We start from the raw sequence: 12947 nt of genomic DNA, 5'->3' as shown, positions 1-12947 counted from the left end.
GGTGCATTTTGTGGATGGATATACAGGGAGTGCAGAATTATTAGGCAAATGAGTATTTTGACCACATCATCCTCTTTATGCATGTTGTCTTACTCCAAGCTGTATAGGCTCGAAAGCCTACTACCAATTAAGCATATCAGGTGATGTGCATCTCTGTAATGAGAAGGGGTGTGGTCTAATGACATCAACACCCTATATCAGGTGTGCATAATTATTAGGCAACTTCCTTTCCTTTGGCAAAATGGGTCAGAAGAGGGACTTGACAGGCTCTGAAAAGTCAAAAATAGTGAGATATCTTGCAGAGGGATGCGGCACTCTTAAAATTGCCAAGCTTCTGAAGCGTGATCATCGAACAATCAAGCGTTACATTCAAAATAGTCAACAGGGTCGCAAGAAGCGTGTAGAAAAACCAAGGCGCAAAATAACTGCCCGTGAACTGAGAAAAGTCAAGCGTACAGCTGCCAAGATGCCCCTTGCCACCAGTTTTGCCATATTTCAGAGCTGCAACATCACTGGAGTGCCCAAAAGCACAAGGTGTGCAATACTCAGAGACATGGCCAAGGTAAGAAAGGCTGAAAAACGACCACCACTGAACAAGACACACAAGCTGAAACGTCAAGACTGGGCCAAGAAAAATCTCAAGACGGATTTTTCTCAGGTTTTATGGACTGATGAAATGAGAGTGAGTCTTGATGGGCCAGATGGATGGGCCCGTGGCTGGATCGGTAAAGGGCAGAGAGCTCCAGTCCGCCTCAGACGCCAGCAAGGTGGAGGTGGGGTACTGGTATGGGCTGGTATCATCAAAGATGAGCTTGTGGGGCCTTTTCGGGTTGAGGATGGACTCAAGCTCAACTCCCAGTCCTACTGCCAGTTTCTGGAAGACACCTTCTTCAAGCAGTGGTACAGGAAGAAGTCCGCCTCCTTCAAGAAAAACATGATTTTCATGCAAGACAACGCTCCATCACACGCATCCAAGTACTCCACAGCGTGGCTGGCAAGAAAGGGTCTAAAAGAAGAAAAACTAATGACATGGCCTCCTTGTTCACCTGATCTGAACCCCATAGAGAACCTGTGGTCTCTCATCAAATGTGAGATTTACAAGGAGGGAAAACAGTACACCTCTCTGAACAGTGTCTGGGAGGCTGTGGTTGCTGCTGCACGCAATGTTGATCGTGAACAGATCAAAGCACTGACAGAATCCATGGATGGCAGGCTTTTGAGTGTCCTTGCAAAGAACGGTGGCTGTATTGGTCACTGATTTGTTTTTGTTTTGTTTTTGAATGTCAGAAATGTATATTTGTGAATGTTGAGCTGTTATATTGGTTTCCCTGATGAAAATAAATAATTGAAATGGGTATACATTTGTTTTGTAATAATTATGCACAGTAATAGTCACCTGCACACACAGATATCCTCCTAAAATAGCTAAAACTAAAAAAGCCCCACTCCAACTTCCAAAATATTCAGCTTTGATATTAATGAGACTTTTGGGTTCATTAAGAACATGGTTGTTGTTCAATAATAAAATTAATCCTCAAAAATACAACTTGCCTAATAATTCTGCACTCCCTGTACAGTACACTCCAACAGAAAACACACGACAGTGTATTGCTGTTAGAGGTCAACATCTTTAAACGTTACTGTAACCCTGCAAAGGGAGGTTTTTTTATTGTACATTGAATGTTTACAACATACTGAGTTACAAGTACAAGTGAATTTTGATTTGATTTAAAAACCCCTATACATTTTCTGCCACAGTATGTTCTCTAAAGCTAATGACAAAGACGGATATAGAACAGCACTTTGTGTAGTAATTTGTTGCCTCAACAGTGCTAGACCAAAACATTTTGATTTGAATTTAAAACCAGATTGAAACCTATGCCACAGAGTCTGTTCTTTGATGCCAATGACAGTTGAGAAAAAAAGGTTATAAAGAAGAGATCCAAAGTCATAAAGCTGACGTCCAAGGCTACCGCTCCAGCAGAAAAGATGGCCAACCTAATAAATGATGTAAGCCATGAAGGTCGTTCACATTTATTAACGGCCAGGAGAAACAAATGTTCCAACAGAAGCGCCGTTGACTTTTAACAAAGTTCATGTTCTCGAATATCCACTTTGACGCTATGGTTTTTCGCAGTACTCAGTTTGGTTATGCAAGCGCTATCAGCTACTGCAAATTCATGGTGCATGACACATTGAGGGAGGATGGATGAGTTTTGTGTTTTTCAAACAGTAAAAAGTTTCTGAAAGTCTGCCTATGATTTTGCAACCCAAAGGATTAACAAAAGCGTGAGACACATAATTCACCTGTAAATCAAATTAAACAACTTTTTCAATAGTTAAGATGCATTAAACAGAAGGGATATCCATTTAAGATTAACAATATATAAAGAAACAAAAAAAGTAATATAAATATATACAGTGTATTAAAACAAACAAAATAAATTCGAATAATGTGAAAAGGATAGTTCCAAGCAGTTTCAGCAATTTAATTTGTTGTCCACCATTTGTTGTTTTAATGTGGCAATACTTTCTCTGAAAACATTTCAAGTACTGAAAGATGAAGTTTTTTTTCTTTAACTTTTGCTTACGGATACTATAAATCACATTCTTTATACCTCCGGCCGGGGGCTTGCTGCCTCCCTACATTGCAAAAGGCACAGGTAATGCAAAAAACACAAAGAGATCATGTCTGAGTCGGTCAGAGAAGAAGCATCGGAAGAAAACAGGTGTGAGGTACTAAGGATTTGTTTGACAAACATACTACCTCTGTCAAATGTATATCATATGCATTTGCAGTGCTACTGTTCATTTTTTTCGTAAATGCATTAGTGACCCTTTCACAGGAACAAAATTATTCCGAGTATGCACCCCCGCAGGGTGTTTGATTCAAAATCCAAAACAAATGCTTAAAACAAGTCTCCCAGGCCTCATTGAACATTGGAGAAGCTGCCGGATTTTGGAAGGTAAATGTGAAATAAAATGGTTCACTAATGGTACTTTACTTTTTAGAAAAAACGTGGTAGTGCTTACATGTCTGGCAGCAGTCCAGAGTGTGTATAATAGTGAATGTCTGTAAAGAAAAAGAAATTCATCTGCATTTATAGGGACTGCAATTTTTGATCGAGTCATGTATGTCACACACACCAAAGCAAAGACAAATTTGTCCCTGGAATTTATCTCATCACTTAAGAAATATTTTAGACACTGTCTGATGGTACATTGCCAAGTACAACTACTATTACTACTACAAGCAATCATTTGGAATGTTACTGTTGTGTATGTAGTAGGGTTGTAGTAGGATTCAGAGACATGCACGGACGGTACATTCATAGAGTGTTACTTAACTTCTTCCTCGGTAGTTCTCAAGCACAAGTACAAGGCTGCACATTAGTATACAGCGACACCGCAGGAAGGGGAGTGTATTACACGACACCACATATTCCCTTTTTGTTAGAATAGGACACAAACCGTAGCATTAATCTGAAATACGCAATAACTCTTCGGTAAGTATGAGTTTATAGAAAAAGTACATTTCAATATTCATTACCAGATTAGAGGTAAATATTTATCAAAGGTAAGCAATAATGTAAGGAACTATACTGTCAATATCGGTAAGCAAAAGTGTGTAAACCTTGTAAACGTAAGCAGACTGTATGAAGATCACATCATAAACAAACATGACAATTTTTAAAACAATGAACATTCATCATGGCTTTTTTTTTTTTTTTTTGAACATCACCACATCTTTTCTGTATCTTTTTTTTTTTTAAGTCACGTAATCTTGAAGCCATGCAGGAGCATGTCGTATTCTTTGTGCACTAGGAGAGGGATGTGGTGAGGGCACAGTTTCAGTTTCAGGCGGCTCAGCACCTTGGTTGCTTGGCAGGAGGCAAGCATCAGCATCAGCAGGCTGTGGCGCTGAAGCAGTAGCACAGGTGGAAGAATGGGCAAGGTGGAAAGCATTCCACACCTTTCCATCAGACAGCAGATAAGTGGCTGGACCCTTTTGGCTTGGTGAACTTTGAGTGTCCTTTGGCAATGATTCCAGGTTTGCGGATGCGAACCGCAGAGCCAATCTGGAAGCTGGGTGATTTTGCACCGCGACGTTTGTCGGTGTATTGTTTTGACTTCCGTTGTTTGTTTTGTATGTTTTGTAGCATGTTGCCTTTGTCAGCAGTGGGACGCATAGAGTGAAGACCTGTGATGTGAAGCTTTGTATTCAGTGGTCTACCATGCAAAAGTTCAGCGGGGGACACTGAAGTCACGGCATGTGGTGTGGCTCTTTAAGTCTGTAAAAACTCAGTGAAGAAGGCTTTCAGTGGTTTACCTTCGATGTTGGCTGTTTGCAGACAGTCCTTGAAGACTGTTGAAACGCTCAATTTCACCGTTGGCCTGTGGGTAGTACACAGAACTACGACGGTGTGTGATGTTCCTGTCACTAAGGAATGCTTCAAACTCGGTCGACACGAACTGAGGGCCATTGTCAGTAACAATTTCCTGTGGATTACCTTCTCTGCTAAACACAATGGAAAGAAAAGTCATAACAGAGGCAGAAGTAACATTTGAGCAGAAGGCAATCTCAGGCCATCGGCTGTAATAGTCAATGAGGGTGATGGCGAAGCGGCAATCAGCAGGCTTTTCCCAGGCAGCAGTTGGGGTAGGCACAGGCTGTAATGGTGCAGTACGTGTGGTTGCGGTTTTGTCATGCTGCAAGCAGGTGGTGCATGATTTGATGGCGAGCTCAACGTGAGAATCCATTCCAGGCCACCAGTACAAGTCTCTCAGTCTTTGTTTTGTGCGGACGATCCCTTAGTGCAGGGGTCGGGAACCTTTTTGACTCAAAGAGCCATAAAAGCAAAAAATATTAATTTTATTTTGGGAAAGAGCCACACCATATATTATGAGACAAATTTACTAAATTGCTAAACCCGCGCCCCAGACAAAAGCTTAGTCTTCAGCACACTTATTTTTGATGATTTGATAAAAATTATGAAAAGAGAATAATGCCAGAGCCCCTGTCCCAAATTCAACAAACAGACCACTTTAAACTTGTCTCTTTCTTGCAATTACTCAAGATCGGTTAAACTCCTTTTGACCCTTTTTTTCATACATATTGGTTTCAAAACCAGATGCAAGCATTTATTTTGTAAAAACGTCACAACATTCTGAGAATAGGGAGCCTTATGTGCTTACCTTTGGCGAGAGATGGGAGGGAATGCTTGTACTTTTTGCATAGCTCCACCCATCCCTCCCACTCACCCAATCAAATGACTAAGTTCTCTTCCGGTGTTTTGGCGTATTTACAGTTCTGTGGATTCATCATAAAGTATCTGAACACTGAACACAGATTATATAGTGAACTTTTAAATAAAGGATTCTTTAGTGTTGTACAGCCAAAACGAGTTTTTTTTCCCCCTTTTTTTGTGTGACACCTTGACTGTAAATTGTAGTGAAAAACGTGCCCTATATATACTGCGAAGTGTTTCCTTTGCATTTAGCTTTGGTTTGGCTTTACGTGTACCTGAATAGCATAGACATTCCCGGTTTTGAACAAGATGTAGAAATTTTGCATGCAATCAAATTGGTCTCTGAGCCATAGGTACTCATAGAAAGAGCCATATATGGCTCGCGAGCCATAGGTTCCCGACCCCTGCCTTAGTGTGTAGCATGAGCAAGTTGGATCATTTTTTCCTGTAGCTGTTGTGGTATCACAACACGATGACTGCCACGCACAATGACACTGTTCTGCACGGCAAGCTCATTTTGCACACGGAAGTATGGCACGATGAGGGGGTCAAGGCCTTTTGTAGTACGAGGCCATCCCTTCTGCATGTAGTGTCACACCTTCTGTAGCACTGGACATTCCTCACACGCACTGGAGAGCTCATCAGCAGTGACTGCAGCAAAATCAGGAGACACAGCAGCCACCATCTCCATAATGCCATCATTTTCCAGTTTAGTCAGCTCCTCCGACACCTTGTCATGCATGGCATATGGGAGTCTGCGTAGCTTTTGATGGACTGGAGGGACGTCAGCACGCACTTTAACTTTGTGAATAAAACCTGTAGCAACGCCTGAAGCATTTGTAGTGTTGACAGTGCGACTCATCTCCGATGTGGCAGTTGTTGTAATCTGCCCATGCAGTAAGTTGAAGACAGCCCAACACTGGAATTGGCTTCTTCATGTAGGTCACCAGGCGTACAGTAGGCTTTGAGAGGGGTACGTGCATGAATGAATGTCTGTAAATTCTCTCTGGCAGAATTGAGACTGTTGAACCAGTGTCCAAAAGCAGGTCAGTAGTAATTGACTGTTCATCATTCGCATGGAGAGCAACTGTACATGTAAGGCGCTTTGGGACTGCAGCTGTAGGGGCTACATGACACACAGTAAGGTCTGGGACAGTAACTTCTCTCACTGATCGAGTAGGAATTGCGCTGCGGCACACTTTACTAAAATGTCCAATTTTTTCACATTGGTTGCATTTTTAGCAGGGCATTTGGGGTCATTTGCTAAATGAGAGTTGGAGCCACAACGGTAGCAGGTTTTGTGTTGATTCCTTTTATCTCTCAAGCGCTGTGTATGCGTGCTGCTCTGATTCCTTTTATCTCTTTGTTGCACGAGCTTCACAGGAACGTCGGGCACGTGCACAGGAGCAATAGCATTAGCTTCTGACATAGCAGATTCGATTTGTGTAGCAATAGTGATCGTTTTAAGTCCGTTTCCAACAGCAAGCGTTCTCTGATTCTCGAAGAGGACATCTTCTCAATGAATTGATCCCTAATCATATCATCAGCAAACGTGCCAAAGTCACAGTTAGTAATTAATTCCCTTAATGTGGCAATGAACTGAGCAGTGGTCTCGCCCGGTCTCTGAGCACGCCGATGGAACTTGGTACGCTCAGCAACGACATTAATCTTCGGTACAAGGAAGGTTTCTAGCGCATCACAGGCGGATTTATAAGAAGTGCCAGTGTCGGGAAGGGAAAGAAAAATTCTCTGCCCTTCTGTGCCTAAACAGTGCAGCAGTAGTGCGCGTTTTCGTTTGTCCGGCATTTCGTTAGCAGTCAATGCTAGCAGGTAATTTTCGAACATCTGAATCCACGTGATGTACAACATCGTAGGCTCACCCGGGGTTTCAAGCAAAGCAGGGGGTTGTGAAATTCCGATCCAAGTCATCCTTGTTGCCAATATGTTGTGTATATAGTAGGGTTGTAGTAGGATTCAGAGACATACACGGACGGTACATTCATAGAGTGTTACTTAACTTCTTCCTTGGTAGTTCTCAAGCACAAGTACAAGGCTGCACATTAGTATAAAGCGACACTGCAGGAAGGGGAGTGTATTACACGACACCACAGTTACGACACGGCATATGTTCTTAAACAGCACTGAGAAATATTAGTGTTTCAATCATAGAAACGGCACGTCATGACAAAGCCAGGGAAGTAAAGTGAGTCAAGTAATACATAATTGGCCACATATAGTGTTGGGAGTAACGATTTACAAAGAAACATGTTCCTGGAGCTAGACTCCTTTTTCAATAACAAGCACTGTCAAGCGTTGATTTTGTAAATAGAGCCTTGCTTTCAGAGTAACTTTTGGATATCTGTATTCTGAGGTGGAAAGCAATTACATTCTAAATGAAGTAGCTAGTAACTGTAACTAATGACTTTTTTCCAGTAATGTGCCAAACAGCATACAGAAGACAGATTGCCAAAATGTAAACAAGCATATCCACAACTTAAAAAAAGCTATTCAGATTTTTCTGTGTTCAGATGATTTTAAATGACTTATTATTAGTGTCGTTGGTCTGTCAGGGTGCACTCCAAAAAGCAGAGTCAATAGTTACCCTTAATGGAGAAATTTTACACCCTGTGATTTAATAGTCTGTAGTCATAATACCCCAAAACCAAAGAACACCTAACCATAATTCTTGAGATATAAATCCCTTTGCTCTAGACAATCTCAAATTTGTTTGCCGGGGCCACTGACTTTGTCATGATTGATGACCCAAGCTTTCAACGACAGGGTTTTCTGTAACGCCAGTGTCAGTCCGTTTTGGTAGGGTTTGGGAAAAGCATCAGTCACTTGCTTTATTCCACGAAAAAATGCAACTAATGTTCGAAAACTGTACAGTGCATATATGTGTGCGGGAGGAAAAAAACCCAGATTGGCTCATGATTGCTCCCACACAGCAAAGGAAATTACTCTGAAATTAGGGCCGATTTGGCCCCTAGCAAAATGCTGGGAGTGGTATGAGCCAGGAAAAGGCTTAATGCTATCACCAGGTGTGTAGATTAAGACATCTTAAATGGTGCAGTGATAAATGGGAAAACATCCAGGAACAAACCAAGGGACACAGCAAAATCAGAGCTAACGCCTGGCTAGCCAGTCAAACGAGAGAGGGTGGCCAGCCAACGAGCGCCAAACAGGAGCAAAATAAACATGAAAGCAATCAGCAATCCCAACGCTAACAAGGACTTAGCCGGACAAAATTGTACCAACCACGACACACGTAGCGGAACACACAAACTAAAAGCCACTATCCCCTGACTCCAAGCGGAAATTAATCTCTGTCTGTATTGGAAGTCGCCTAACATGTCGTGTTAAAGGGATTCGCCGCTTTGATTATGTTGAGTTCCTTCAATAATGTCACAGCTCTACAGGAAAAGAGCCAGATGGGTCAACTTTGAGACATAATGTCTCGAGTCCCCCGGGGTGTGTAATATTTGCAATAATTTGCAACATATTTGCATAATTGTTGGAAGGAACACTACACGATGGGTGCCTAATTAAAAAAGATATCTGTTTGGAAATATCCTGAATTGATTTTATCAGCATGTGATTTGTAATGGATACCCACCCCCCTCCGAAAACAATTGTCCATGGTATTTTTTCTCTATTAAACTGTACTTTAATATAAAACATTCAGGAGAAAATGACATACATAGTAAATTAGATTTTAAGTAATATTGTTCTTATTTTACTGTATTATAAACCTGTTTTTATTGTTAAATAATAAATGTAATACTGTACTGAAAATGAGCCATATCATATATTTTAACACAGAATTCAGCAAAACCGCCAGACCCGCCAAACCCGCTCTCCAGACAAAAGTTAATTTTCAGTGCATCTTATTTCTCTGTGTGACATTAGATGATTTGATAAAATATATGAAATAACAACGATTTTAAACTTTTGGCATATAAACAAATGTCATCTTACAAATAATTTCCTATTACCTGGGAGTTGGTACTGTTTGGTAATATTTCCCTCTTTTTTAGTGAATTAAAAAAAAAAACAGAATAAGCTGTGCATTTTAAATGTTTAGAGAGGTTTGATAATCGTAGCAATTTCAATTTATAATGCAATTTGGGTGAGCAACTAATATATATTTGTTGGAAATTAGTTTACGATATGTAACCTGTCAGATTTTTTTTCCCGAGGTGGTGCTATTTTTGTTAGCAAAAGAATATATATATTTTTTCGGCAATACAATGCTGCACACATGAGACTTTGTGAGCATTGAAATGAACAGATCTATCCACGAAACTCTTGGATTTGTTGAAAATGCTCTTTCAACAACCAAAGAGACGACAAGTCTCCTTTTCATACTTGTATTTTAGCGATATCATTTTTTATATTGGCAGCCCGCCCATCTTGCCGCCACAACGTGTATTCACATCCTCCACCAGCCGCCGCCAAGTTCTAACAGCCACATGCCTCACTCGCGTGGCCCGAGGCACTCCAAGTGCTTCTTGACCTAAATTCATGAAAGGCTCTCAGATGTTTTGCTTCAAAACAACACACAAAATGCAATCATAGAGTAGTACCGGAGATTTAAAAAATACTTTAAATAACTGTATGATTCTTTTATTTAAATAGATGTGAGAGTAAATAAGGGCAAAAAAAAGAGTGGTTGATTTTATATCAAATCACTATCTGAAAAACAATAACTTAAGAAATGAAATTGTATAAGCAAATAGTAAATCTTGATCGGGACAGCTCCATTCCATATTGACTTCTAGTGGGAGGGAAGATGGTAATTAAGATCAATTTATATTATTTTATTTTTTCTGTACTTTTTACTATTTTTATGTTTACTTTATCTAACAGTTTTAACCTTTTTTGGTTATGTGAGAAAAGACAGAAATGTGAAAGCTCTAGGTAAAATACAGCAAACCGTGTCTGAGAGACAAGCTTTTGGGTGAAACCAGGATGCACTGCTACTTGGTGGGAGTTGCCAAAACTAAGTGAAAACGTCCATCTCAGTGCTCCTGAAATTGTTAAAGTTACCACATCATCATATTAGAAAGGTTGTTCTGCCAGCCTTAAATATGCGTTTATGCGGTTAAATGGGCAGTCTTTGTTTTCTATAAAGGGCAGTAGAGAGGAAATTGTATTTTCTAGATGGAGGCGGTCAGGATCTTGGTGAATAAGGCCTGACAGACTGATTTACGGTTGTTTTCTATGGATATTTATCCCGGATATGTATCTGTGAATTTTGCGTTTTCTTTTAATTATAAGATAACTAAATGCTCCATGAAAAGTGTTGTTGGTCTTTGACGATGACAATAAATATTTCGTTTCAGATTCTTTTTTTTTTTTTAAATAATGATACAAGGATAAACCACTTCAAAACATTTTTCATCATTAATTCATAAATCAACCTGTACAACTACAGTAATTTGCTACTGAGTAATTGGATATATATTAAAAAATGTTTTCATGTTTCTTAGTCAAGTTGAAAGTTAATGAGACTCAGCTTTTGGCAGTTGTTAAATGACACAAAAGCAGATATAAATATATACATTGAGAAACAACCAAAGAATATGTTGTCCAACGATCAGAGTGGGTAAGACTGTCACACTAATTCTCAGAGTTTTCTATGGTGGCCATGTCAAGCCATAAGTACTTTAAAACTTGGTGGGCTTTGTCAATTACAGAAAATGATATGAATGAAATTGCTGAGTGCTGGCTGATATTTTTTGTGTGTTATGTCAACATAAATAACGCAGACTTGGGGAATATGCAAATTTGCACAATGTCAAAAAGTAGATGAAATACATACACTAACCGTATGTCACAAGGTAAAATGGATTAAAGACCACAGTTCTAACAACAATTTGTGGAAATCTTAAAAATATATGGGAGTCATTGGCCGCAGTGTGTGTCAACGTGTTTGCAAGAAAGAAACGTGACCATATGGAAAACATTAAATGTGGGCTGAATCAGCATGCTGGCATATTGTGTGTTTGCACGTGAGCGTATAGTGTTGTTTGCCACCCCAAAGCACCAACTTGAGCCAAGCACCACACCTAGCCACCATATATACACATGCACACATACACCTGGCTAAAAGATTACCAGGGAGAGAGGGTGGAGAAAAGAGCAGCTGCTGTCCACGGCTTCCTGTTGAGGTGGAAGTCAAACATTACACGCTGTAAAACGGAGACACGGCATCTTCTGTCCACATTCAAGGCATGAGTTGGCTAAAATGTGACATACTTTTCAAAGTTTATGAAGAAAGGCGTTTTTTAAAAGACTTAAATCAGCCTTAAATAGTCTGCTTTTGCCATGAAATTTATATCCACGTGGAGGGAAAATCAAATAGATGACATGTGGGTCTTAGACTCTGAGTATTAAGAGAATCGGCCTAAAGAGCAGGATTTGTTGAACTAGAGTTAGGTTTCAGAACTACATTAAAAAAAATGGGAGTACAATAATCCCCCGTTATTTGCTGGGGGTTACGATAAAAAAACTGTTATAGGCAAAATCTGTGAAGTACAAACCTTTATTTATCAAATAATTAATTAGTTAATTATACACTCTATTACAAATAAAAACACAAGTAACAAACCCCATTTACAGGCTCTGGCATTTGTTTTACAAATAAAAGTACCGTAATTAATACCTTTTTTTGCATATAACTTCAGTACTGTCAAATTCAAACTTTAAAAATAATCTTTCTGCTATATTGCACTATAGCGTTCATAATGATTTCGGGACATGATCCACCTTTTTCCTTTAAATCATACTTTGTTGCCATCGTAAGGAATTTATTGGAAAACGAAAATGTGGGGTAGAAATTGTGTTGTCACTTTTCTTTCCTTATGGCAATAAGATCCTTATACACTGACATGCAAGAACATAGGTTTAGGGTTGGCATTCATGTGCCCCAAATAATAATTTAAAAAAACGCCACAATATTGACGCACAGGTAGAGAAGAGGCAGAACACAATGCATAATGAGAACCCTCAAAGTAGCAAAACAATCCATTCATCATCTACAGCTTATCCGCGTTGGGATAACGGGAGCAGCAGCCTCAGCAGAGAAGCCCAGACGTTCCTATCCTCAGCCACTTCATCCAGCTCCTCTGATGCGATCCCGAGGTGTGCTTAGGTCAGTCTCTCCAGCGCGTCCTAGGTAATCCCCGGGGCTCCCTGCCGGTGAAACATGCCCAGGACACCTCCCAAGGGATTCGTCGAGGATGCTTCCTTATCAGATGCCCATGCCAATTCGGCTGGCTCCTCTCAACGCAGAAAAGCAGCGGCTCTACACTGTGTTCCTCACAGGTGACTGGGCTTCTAACCCTATCTCTGAGGGAGAGGCCAGCCACTCTGCCGAGGAAACCCATTCCTGTGCTTGTAAAAGGAATTTTGTTCTTTCTGTCACGACCCGCGGTTCGTGACCATAGGTGAGGGTAGGAACGTGGTTTTACCTGTAAATCGAGAGCTTTACCTTTTGGCTCAGCTCTTTCTTCACTACGACGGACTGGAACAGGGTCCGCATGATTGGAGATGCTGCACCAATTATTAGCAACACCACGAAAAGTAAACAGCGATATAGCAAGGAATTACTTTATGGAAGATGGCTCTCACAAGTAGAATGAAAATATTTTTAATATCAAAATCAGTATGCTCTTTAGGTTTCCATAACATGAA

General features: G+C 40.3%; 1 long non-coding RNA gene across 2 annotated transcripts in view; it reads right to left on the bottom strand.

Moving 5' to 3' along the window:
• LOC148359340 (uncharacterized) overlaps positions 1–12947 on the bottom strand; it is a 58595-nt gene that overhangs the window by 26354 nt on the left and 19294 nt on the right. The gene's annotated exons all lie outside the window — the stretch shown is intronic.

This window comes from Urocampus carinirostris, chromosome 9, assembly GCF_059441175.1.
Source record: "Urocampus carinirostris isolate Australia breed hairy pipefish chromosome 9, RoL_Ucar_1.0, whole genome shotgun sequence".
Taxonomy (NCBI): domain Eukaryota; kingdom Metazoa; phylum Chordata; class Actinopteri; order Syngnathiformes; family Syngnathidae; genus Urocampus; species Urocampus carinirostris.
The sequence above is the reverse complement of the archived record's forward strand: the minus strand, read 5'-3'. Positions and strand labels throughout refer to the sequence as shown.